This window comes from Natator depressus, chromosome 8 (assembly GCF_965152275.1).
Source record: "Natator depressus isolate rNatDep1 chromosome 8, rNatDep2.hap1, whole genome shotgun sequence".
Classification (NCBI taxonomy): Eukaryota; Metazoa; Chordata; order Testudines; family Cheloniidae; genus Natator; species Natator depressus.
Genome location: NC_134241.1, coordinates 24,891,015 through 24,902,932, shown reverse-complemented (window position 1 = coordinate 24,902,932; position 11,918 = coordinate 24,891,015).

Genomic DNA, 11,918 nt, shown 5'->3' with positions numbered 1-11,918 from the left:
TCTAAGGTGCCACAACTACTCCTTTTCTGTTTCCAAGCAGTCTTTGGTCTCTGCTGAGACTATCATCAAAAGTGCTAATTAATGCCAATTTTGGTGGTAGGGTTTTTTTTCCTTTAGCACTAGAAAGAGAACATGAATTGATCTCACATAACCCAGCAAAATGCTATCAGATGATATCAGCTTTTGATCACTAGTATGGATTAGGTTTTAATGTCCTGGATGTATAAGGCTTTACCCCATTACCCTAAACCATGCATTCTCCCTTTCTGATGAATGTTTGATTGAAGACTACAGACATACAATGTGAAATTCTTACACTGGTGAAGTGTAATTGAGAGCAGAATATATTCCATTATGAGGAGTATGGAGGAATGGGAATAACTCAACCAATTATTTAGTTATGTGGGTGGAAGAGGAAGAAAACAACTACCTTTCTGAGACAATCCATACTTTCTGAGTATAAAGGGTGTGTATTTTGATATAACTTTTGGTTTTCATCTTTAAATTCTTATCTAAACCACTTCTTGCTAAAAATCCCTGATTGCACTTGACTTTTGGTTCACTGTTTCTGATTAGAAAACCCAGTTAATGAAGTCAATAACTGAGAAAAAGATTACAAGGTTAGTTTTTGTGGTAGAATGAAAAAAAACCCTCAACCAGACAATCTTCCTCTGTCCGCCAGCCCCGCAATCCAAGACCATCTCTGGATATGTGCCTATAGTAAGAGCTCTGTAGCTTTTCTGCTGCCTAATTCTTCTGAGATTTATTAAAATGTTCCAAGGTCCCTATAATTTACACTCTTAAACAGCATATGTTGCCTGAAAAGCACATCTATTGTAGCTCTCTGATGCAGAGACAGGCATTCTAATTCCAGTCAAGATGTCTAAAGTCCAATGGGAACATTTCTGTGGAAAAAGGGACTCTTATAGAAGGAACACAGTCAAATCCCTGAAGAATCCACAGTGATTTATCTAAGTTTAATAAGACTTAGTTTTACCAGGCTCCACTTTATACAATATATTAAGAAATTTATGTGGGACACACTGAATTAGTGGCAATTTTTGAAGTTTAATAATCTGCAAGTTTCTCTATTAGATTCAAACTATTACATTGTTCCTTCTTCTTCATGGGACTATACGATTGCCAGAACTTATATTTCTATAAACTTGTTTTCTGCTCTTCACAGGTAAGGGCATTCTGAATTTTAAGACATGTTATAAAAATATGAAAAATAAGTGTATACTCTGTTTGCCCTTGGTATGGTACATAACACTCACATAAAGTGAAACTATATGGGCTAATCAATATACACTGTGTTTGATTTTTTTTTTACCTAAAAGGGGCATTTGTTGGTGATTTTGCCCCATTTTTGACCAGCTCTGTATTTATCCACAAATTATATATATAATTTCACAAATTTTATAGATAATATGTAAATATTTTATCTTCACTCAGGAAGTTATATAATCCTGAGTGAAGATCAAAAAGTGCGCTAAAGTAGAGGCAGTACCTTATCAAGAGCTAGACTGTAAGGAGCACACTTTGGGCTTCAAGGAATCAAGCAGAACCCTTATATATTCATAAGTAAAAAACCTGTATTTTTTCTCTTAATTTCAAGTGTTGTTCTTGCTATTTCGCTTTTTGCGGATGTTGTGACATGAAAGCCTTTTCATGTTAAATAAGCAGGATTATTTAACTACGATTTACACTATAATCATTTCCCTTCTCCAGGAATATTCTGTAGTAAAAAGAAAATATTTCTCCTGCAGATTCTTCCACAATTTCCACAACATTTTTTGTTTAAACTGAAGAGAAATATTTTGAATCAATTAACTGGGGTCGGTGGGGGGAACTAGCATATCCAGTAGCATATATTATGGCACCTGTAAGTCACTAGTGCATATTATTTTTCTGAAAGTTAATGAAACATATAATTAGAATTCTCTTTCTGATGCAGTTTAGGTGTCGAATATGCAGATTGTGCACCGTGCACGCAAAACAGTTAAATGGAACTTTATCACTACCCAGAGTTGGAAGCAATTAGCATGCTAAGAAGCACATGTCCTTTGAGGTCATTGTTTCAAAGTGCCTGTATGCAAAGCTGTCTTTGATGATAAACAGTGTTTTCCTTTGAGGCTATTTTAACTTTAAGATAGACAATAGTGGCAATTTCAGTTTCCTGTACTCTCCGTCTCCCCTCATTGTAAGGATGGATGAATCAGCATAATTTATAAGTAGCCCGATATTCTTTTCTTTTCTTTATCAGTAAGTTAATATCCAGCTAAGAAACTTAAGTTGCTAAAACTTGTTAATAAAAATGTTCCTATAATGGATTTATTATGCTATTAGGTCACTTGTCTTAATGTGAAGATGGATTCAGAAATTTGAGTGATAGAAACAATCCTGTTCCTAATACACCATTCATTTAAAAGCACGGTGACTGTATGAGACAAAAAGGAGTGGGCCATAGGGGCCATCAGGTGGTGGCAACCTAGGATGAAATGTGTCCTCATGAGCAGTTTGCAGTATTTGAAAATTTGTTTTTTAATTCTCACCAACTTCTTTTTTTAAGCAGAATCAATTCACAATTCAGTGACAAAATCTGTGTTTCTTAATTCTGGAAATTTTGCCTTAGGGATTATTGCCCATTTGAGGAAAGAACTGTTTTGGCAGGTCTCTATGAGTCCCTCTTTGGACTTTGTGATGGGTTGGACAAACCTCACAATTGTTGAGGCAGGGAAATGGTTAATTCCCCGCAGCTGAAGCAGCAGTGGTGGTGACAGCCAGGCAAAGAATCTACTCAGCCTGTTAGTTAGAGGAAGTATTTGCGCCTGTGCTCCATCAAAACACATACAAATAGGTAGGTAGGAAAAGGAAGTGGGAGGTAGGGATGAAATGGTGTGGCATGTAGCAATCTTGGAGGGGTACAGCATAAGGGGTCTTTCAGACTAAGGCTATTTAAGGAAGCCCAGAGAAGAAGAGGGAGAGTTTTGTTCTTGGACATAGACACAGACACAGGACTCCTGGAGAGATCTGATGGTGGCAGTTATCTTTGTTGCAAGACCCCTGGAGGGCAGAGCAGGCATGAACAGATAGTCTTTACTGGGGTACTAGAAGGTTAGCTTAGTTTGGCCATAGAACAAGACACGGACAAATTAAAATGTTGTGGAAATCCCTCTGGGACATGAGGCAAAGGGACTAAGGAGAGAACCCTAATACGAATTGAAGGAGTAGACTTGGGCAACCAATGAGAGGGAGTTGAAGATTTGGATTAGGTGCTGCTAGCTTTCTTTCTGGGACCAGAGACTGGAGTTCTTGGCAGAGGGGTGGATGGTGGGGGCTCCTCTTCAACCTAACTACATCCAGGTGGGAGCCATACAGATGTGTAAGTTGGCTAATCTTTTAAAGAAAACATACCATATAAGGTTCAGCAAAATGAAAGACAAATTTGTTGAAGTGCACAAATATCAGTGTCATTTAGCCAAACAAATGTTACTGGGATATTACATCGTGGGACAGAAAGGGAATTCCCAAAAGTGAAGTTCACTCAATGGCATTTTAACCCTTGAAGCGGTATAGTACAGCAACAGGACCAAGAGAATATTCAGGAACCTGCTGTTGCAAGGTGGCAAACACCCAACAGATAATTCTATGGATGGCAAGGCAATGAACCCACTTGCTGGTCCCCCAGATACAGAAGCAAGACAGCCAGTTACTCTTGAAGATAGGAGTCAGAAAGCCACTAGACTTCAAATAAATAGATAAAGTACTGGGGTCATTTGGGACTGAGGGATTTGTTTGCTTCTACTTTTCCACTCCCAAGAAGACAGATGCAGGATGATATTCCAATTAAGATCTTTCAAAGGATCCCAGGATCTGGCATATCCTCTCACGATGCAGACATATTGAGGGACCACCTGTTAGCCCACTCCCTGATCTGTCTGTTTGGAGAAGGCAACCCCCCTCCAAGTAATATGATACAGGGAAATCTGAAGCATATTTTCATTCTACAGAAATATAACTTAGGAATTCATATACTGAGGGAAATGAATGGCCATCAATAATCACATTTTTTCAAAGGCCTCAAACAAAGTATGCAATTGGAAATGTTGATTATTTCAATGCCACTTAAAAACACTTCATGTGCACAATAAAGTTGTTCTCGTAATTCCTAAGAAATAAGATTTACTGCTTCAGAGAAAAGCCACCTCAGCAAATTTAGCTCCTGAAATACAAACCTAAAATACAGATCTATTCAAGCATGCTGTTAGGTGGATGACTACTAAAAGTTTGAACTAGTCAATGAGTTGGTGGGGAAGGTGAAGATTCTGGGGTATTAATAAGATTCCTAACTTTCCAAGTAGAGATGTGCCAAAGTATTGATTTATAATCTAGTTATCATGACCACCAATTGTTTCAGTTGTCAGTTATTCCCTCTACTGCTAACAATATCACTAATTAATAATATATATAGGAATGCACAATATAAAATCATTATTAGAGACAATGATTTTATGCTTTGCATTCATGTATTTTTATCAGTTAAATGATGGCAGTATGCTTGGCGCTTTGGGGAAATAGGGTAAGACTTGTTTCTTTCCCCAAGCAGCTAATGGTTTAAAAGGACAAAATTAGATAAATACAAAAAAGCCTCAGGCAACTACCAGATGAAGATTCATAGTGATGCAATGGTATTTTGGAGGGTTTTGCTATATTGCCTCCCCAGTGATGATTAAACCTCACAAATTTAAAAACCACTGGGAGTTAGTTAAATAAGATTATAACAAGATTGTCAGTAATATTATTATATTTTTTTTGTAGGTGGGGGGGCTGAGTCGGAGAGACAAAGTGTCTTGTTCAAGGTCACGTATCAGAAAGGTAGAACAGCTGGAAACAGAACCCTGATCATCTGAGTCCCAGTCCATTGCTTGAACTTTCAGGTGAGCGTGGATATTTTCCTTCCAGGGACAGTCCTTTGGGCTCTATTGGTTTGTCTTAAATTATAGTATGTGAGTTGGCAGTGAATATCTGTGAGATGGCAGTGAGTATTTTGAGATTATAGTACCAGATGGAACTGTCCACAAAACCGCCACACATACTCCAAAACCTCCTGAGGAAGTGCAACCCACTGTCCCAATTAACAAACAGATTTTTCTTATTTTGCTTTCATTACTCCTTGAAGAAGATAGTTGGAGCTCTGCTGGAATCACAGTCAGGGACATTAGAGATGAAAAATATTTATTAGGTCCTGCTTTCCATTTCCATCTCATGGCAAGATTGTTCCCCACACTACATTTTCTAGCATTTTTCCAGTTTAGTAGTAAAAGTCTCAAGTGATATGGCATCTATTATCTGTCTCAGACAGTATTCATACTGGCTTACATTAACCTTTGACAATTTATGCTTATTAAGATCCTAGTACATATTGTCCTATGAATAAGGGTATTGACCCTGGCTTCCTGACCATATTCTAACTCAAGTGAATATTTTTTTGTTCTAAATTCCCCTGCAATTTCAGATGGATGTAGTCTTCTTCACTTCCTGTTGAAAAACTGTTTTGTTAGGCCTGAACAACACTAACTTATCAGTGTTTGCAAGGCACTTTGCTCATACCTTCCAGCATACTGGGTGCATCACATTTCCAGTATATTGGGCCAGACAGGACATATGCTAAAACCAGTGCCCATAGGCACTATAAACTCATGCTTGGGCCCTAGCTATCGGGGTCACATAGTAATGTCAGAATCTAAGCTTTTGTTTAAAAAGGAGTTTATACCCCTCAAGTTGTGAAGAAAATGTGAACAAATCTGAACCACGGATGGTTTCAGCAGGCTCCTTCACCCCATCCATGTCCTCTGCTTTCTTCCAGGATGGACCTAGCCTACGTGAAAGCAGGGAGTGATGGTCTCTGGACAGGCTGGGGCCTCCACTCTCAAAAGAGGAGTGATGCACATTGTACTGATAAGGGCATGTTTTGGGATAAGTTAATAAAACCCTTGTTGACTGTTACTACAGTTAAGTGTGTTCCAGAGGTTTCATGTCAGTTATCTCTGCCTTGCTCCCATTGTAACAATGACCATTACAAAAATCTTTTAAGCACATAGTAAAAGGACAGATAGTTTAAGCATTTGAAATGTAAAGTATTAAATAAAGTTTAATTTTAGCAATACATCTCAGTCCCATTAGCTATATATACTCTTTATAAAGAGTAACACTTATTTGACATGGTGTTAACTGTCTTTTCTTTTTTTTTTTTTGCAGGGGGGGAGGACAGGGAAGAGAAAAAAGATAGTTTAGAAGATCTGGAACTATTGATGCTGAAATCTGAATCTGCTCCATTTATGAAAAAAACACAAACAAAACACACACGGAAATTAAAAGAATTGCAAAGACTGAATTTATGGGTTCTGCCTCTGATGTTGACTTACACTGACAGTCTTGCTGCTGGAGAAACACAGTCCCAGCATACAAGTCTGATCAGCCACTTTGAGGCCTGGCAAACTTCTACCATCTCTAGACTGTTTCTGGTTGCTTTTAGTTGCCTTTCTGGTCCCAAGCTCACAGCAGTGCTGTAAAAGGTGGTGTTGTCTTGGCTGGCTAAACCAGACTCATATTAGAGAGAGACAAAAGAGAGAGAGAGAGAGGAAAGAGGAGAAATAAGGTGGGGAAGGAAAATGACACACTAAGGAGGGGATAACAGTGGATATCTCAGGTTCATGTCCCAGGTGTAGTTCAGGATTTAGCTGAAGCCTTCTCGAGTTGGTGATATCATGTGGTTCCCTTTCTCTGGCCCTGTCAGGTCAGGATGCCTTTCAGAATAAGGCTGAAAAGGCTTATTGGTGTTACAATGGATCCTGGCATGCTAGGAAATGGTGAAGGTGATAGCCATGCTGGTAAAGCTTGCTCCTTCCAGTCCACCATCACAGTCATTCTTTTCAGGGCAATGTCCGAACAGGAGTAACAAGTTGTTAGCCACATGTCATTAAAACAGTCAACACATATTTTGGTTATTTCAACAATGAACATTTCCTCCATATCTAGGATTTTTCAGCTCATTGTGATGCTAATCCATTACTTTACCAGGACCCTTAAAGCCCCCTTATCACAGTTCTTTTAAATCAAACAATTCAGTTTGTACCAGTCCATTTGTCCCCAACTGTTGCTGACTTTCACGAACAATTCTACACAGCAGGCTGAGTTAGACTTCAGTTACCTTGGACAACTGAGTACAGGACTCCACACAACATGGGATCCCCAGTGAATTAACAGACAGCTCTTGTGTTGGTGCCCTGTCACTACTAGTCCTAAAAGGGGAGGCGCCGGGGGTGGGGGTAGAGCCTTGAGGTGGGGCTCAGCTATGGTGCACTCCCATGGCGAGATGTGCATGGTGTAGTCCTGATTGGCTTGATTCAACCCTGGCCAAGGCTTTTGAGTAGAGAAATCTGAGTCTATTTGAATTTGGAGTGAATGCACCTAATTCCATTGATTCAACTGTTGGTTGCATAAACTACTCTTCTTTACATCATTTGCAATAAAAGAACAGCAAGTGGCTGAGTCCCCATAGTCACACTTCACAGTGTAATGTGAACACACCATTTCCTTTATGTACTCATGTCTCACAAATAATTAGGAGACATTTTTCTTGAATTTTTTAATAAGGAATTCAGGTATCAAACATGGCAATTTGTGATAGCAGCAGGCTCAGCCCCTGGGTAGTAGGATGCAGGAGAGTGTTTTGGATTACTCAGCAACCACCCTTTCAGCTCATTAAAAATTAGTTGATTTGCTATGGAGAGAATCCTATTTAATACATTTTTACTGGCTGGAAAAGGGCTGCAAAATGGGAGTGGGGGGTTAAAATGGGACAATGATTAAAGGTGTCCTCAGGACTCCATAAAGATGAGTTCCTGAAAAATATATCTTATCCACTACCAATCCATTTGGATTTGTCATGACTACCTACATTCACCAGCATTTATTCATAGATTCCAGGGCCAGAAGGGACCATTATGATAATCTAATCTGACTTCCTGTATAACATAGGCCAAAGAATTTTAAAATATTGAAAATATTCCTGGATCTGATGTACTGATCAATTCAAATATAGTCTCTCATGAGAACACATTTTACAGAAGCTTTAATGTCTATAACTTCCACTTAGCATATGCTCCCTAGAGAACTATGCATGTAAAAACAAAAGTGTGTTCATGGTCCTATATGGGGATATCTTTGAAATGGGAATCAAAATAGAATAATGCCCATTACTTGTATGTTAAGATTGCTCATTATATATATTTTGCAAATATTTGTCCTTTGAAGCAGAAAAGATGCCATGTGTTAGAAGCTTCCCAGCATCTTTTCTACAGTCACGTCTGTCATAGCTCCCTGCACAGACTGTTCAGCCGTGCTATTACTGTAAACAGCACTCCGAAGAAGGAGAGCTTTCAGAAAAAGATTGACTTACACTCTGTTTCTTCTGTTTAAAGTAAGCCAGCACTGCAGTCAGCTGTCAGGTCAGGGGAAACTGCAGAATGGTGATAAAGAAGTGATTCTCCATCGATCTTTTACTCTGCACCCAGGGTGCAGAGTAAAATTAAAATGAAGAAGGCCATAATATGCAGACTGATTAGTTAGTGCCATTGTAACAACCCTCTCTTCCAAGATGTGTAATTTGAAGGAAGCATAGTAAGAATAACTCCCCTGTCCCCTCCAAAAAATAAATCAATGCAACTTGACAGGACTACTCCTGATATTATTTGTATGACTAGCTTCAATAGTGTCCAACTGTGCTAGTCATTGTTCAGACACACAGTCATTGACAGATCGTGCTTCTAATCTAAAAGTTTGTAATCCAAGTATAGAAAACAGACAAAGAGGAGGAGAGAAAACAGGTGAAGTGATATGTCCAAACTGGCACAGCACGTCAGAGGACAGAAGATAAAAAAAGTGTAGGTTTCGAGACATGGATTAGGTGAGAAGGAAGGCAGTGTGATGTCCTGGATAGGGCACCAAACTGGAAATCTGGAGGTTTGGGTTCTCTTCCCAGATGTGCCACACTTACAATTTATCACCTCAGTCATATGTCCTTGCTCCCTCTAACTCCTCATTCCTCTCTTATCCTCCGTCCTCAGCCTTTCTCTTTCCCTCCACCTATAAACATGTCGTTATATTTCTTATCCTGAAAATTAAAAAACAAACAGTAAACAAAATTCTCATTTACCTCCTAACTATCCTCTTACACCTTTGTGTACATCCTCTTACACCTTTGTCGCCAAACTTCTCAAGGGCGTAGTCAACTCCTACTGCCTCCACTTTCTTCTCCCAGATTTCTCTTTAAGCCTCTTCCATCAGGTTTTCCTCAGCTTCTCCTCCTACCAAAGTCACTAACAACCCCTTCCTGTCTAAAGCCAATAGCCCCTTTTCTGTACCAATTCTTCTTGATGTAGTGGCTATTTTTGATGTACCTGATCACTTCCCCCTTCGCAGCTTCTTGGACTCCTATTTCTCTTCTTATTTTCACTACCTCTTCGTCAGTGTTTTTTGCTTGTTTGTTTGTTTGTTTTTTCCAAAGGGTGGGAGGTATGTTCCAGAGTAAGGTGTGTTTTTTATCAGACTCTGTATTGAAAGTATATTGCAATCTATTGTAAAGGTGCAACCAAAAGTTCTGGATCTGAGGAAAATGTGAATGTGTGGTGACCTGTTTATCTGTAGTCTCTCCAGCAGAGACTGGAAATGTTTGGTTACAAATTGTTACTGATTACTTGTCAGTAGAAGAAAAACATGGTTATTTTCCACTGAACTTTTCTCTAAGGTGGTGATGTCTGAGTCAGTCAGAGTGTAGAAAAACAAAATGAGAATTCTAGATGAGGATATTTCCTCTGGATTGCTTTTATTTTTTGTGACTAACGTCTCCTTCAGTTAAATACTTACAGATAAGCAAATAAAAGGGGACATCAGCAAAGTGAATCAGCAGGTTTTATTTTATGGAAGTCACAAATCTACCTCTCCACACCATATACAAAATATATTGAATAAATTATTTGTTTTGAATTATCAACTAATTATCAGCTAAAATGCATACCAATAAAGAAAGAAATGGCAAATCTGTCCTGTGGTGTTCATTATCCTTGGTATATATATGAGATGAAAATCTCTACTTTAATGTTTTCTAAGGCACTAAAGTAATCACAGCATTAGAACAGATTTACTGTGCATGCCCAAAGACTATGCATCTTGAAAGGTCTTCATTGTATTAGACTTACCATTTATCACAGCTCTAGTGGAAAAAAAAATAAAAATCCCCATTCATTAGTTTTCTGGAATTTTTCCTCAGCTGTAGTTTTTCATTGTGAAAGAGTTATTCTTTTAATACATTATTCATTCCTTTTAATAAAGTGTCACATTTACCAAAAGTCACATGTCCATAACTGTTTTAAATATTTTGCAGCACTTAAAATAATTTAACCATTTGGTCCCTCCATAACAATCAATTATTGTTAAGAGTCAGTGTTACATTTGTTGGCCACTCCCCAACACCTCTGTGTCCTTCAAATGATATTCTGAATGCCTCAGCTAATTTTGCAGCCCTCAAAGCAGAATGCCAGCAAACACTGGATAGCTGTCTAAATCCTGAATAATCCTTCCTGTGTCATTCTAGATAATTTGGCCAGCTGCTTAGTTTGGTGTCATCAGAAAATTTTTATCTCCTTTTCATTGATTATATCAGCTAAATTGTTTCTGTAGAGAGCACCAGGACCAAAGTGTTAGAAATATTATCTAAGCATTCATCTCTAAAGAGAATATAGGTTTCAGAATGCCTAGGGCATAGATTAACTATAGTTCTATTTGTAGGGTTTCCAAACAAATGTTTGGAAGGATAGTGGTGACTCAAGTTCTCTTTAGACATACATCTCATCATAATATATCATAAGGTAATGCAGTAATGCTCTTATACTCTGTGGAGTTACTGTTACAATGTGCATGCAGTATATAGCAAGGTAACTCATATCACCACATGGTTGATACAGCTCTTAAAGCCATTTTTTGTAAGTAATATTCACTGGTTCCTCAGGTCCAAAATGGGATTTTGGGTGGAGGGAAAGGAAGGGAGAGAGAGAGACCCTTACCTTCTACCCCAAACTGCAGAATAACTAATAGTCCATAGTCAGGACACTTATTTGGTATGTGTGAGACCCAGGTTTCAGGCCCTCCTGTTCTTAATCTGCTAACCTAGACATTAGGCTGTAGAGTCAGACTCTATCTTTCAATGATTATTTAATTATTTATACCAAGTGGAACATGTCCAAAAGGGACTAAGAGAGACCTATCCCAGGGTTGCCAATAGCTCCGAATCAGGCAGAGCAGAGAATTGAACCTGAATCTTCCAAATCCCCACTGAGTGCCCTAACTACTGGACTGTTAGGCATTCTGGCATCTCTGGTTTTCATTTTTCACAAAAAAATTAAAAAGATCTCAGCGTTGTCTGAATGCAGAGCAACACCTTCACATTGTTCAAAATCAGCCACCTCGACCCTACTTTTGTGTTTCCTGTCTTCCCTTTACAACACAATGAGAGATGCTCCTCTTTTTCTCTCCCAGGTCCTGCTCCTAGTCACCTGAACCCTTGTCAAATGGCTTCACTCACTGCATCCACCTAGGGAGGTGGATGACATCTGGCAGCTGACCTCTAAACCCTCTTAACCCAGCTCCCCCTGTGACACTATCTATCCGGTCCTCATCAGTAGCTGAACATCTTGAAATAGGCAAGCCTTGCTCTGAAAACTGAATGCGAACAACTTCCATCACTATGATTGTTCATGACATTTTTTCAAGAACACTTCAGTTGCCAACAATTCCAGAGAAGTTCTGCCTACTTATGTTGAGGAACCCCACTTTTCAGATGGTCACTGAAAAGCCTA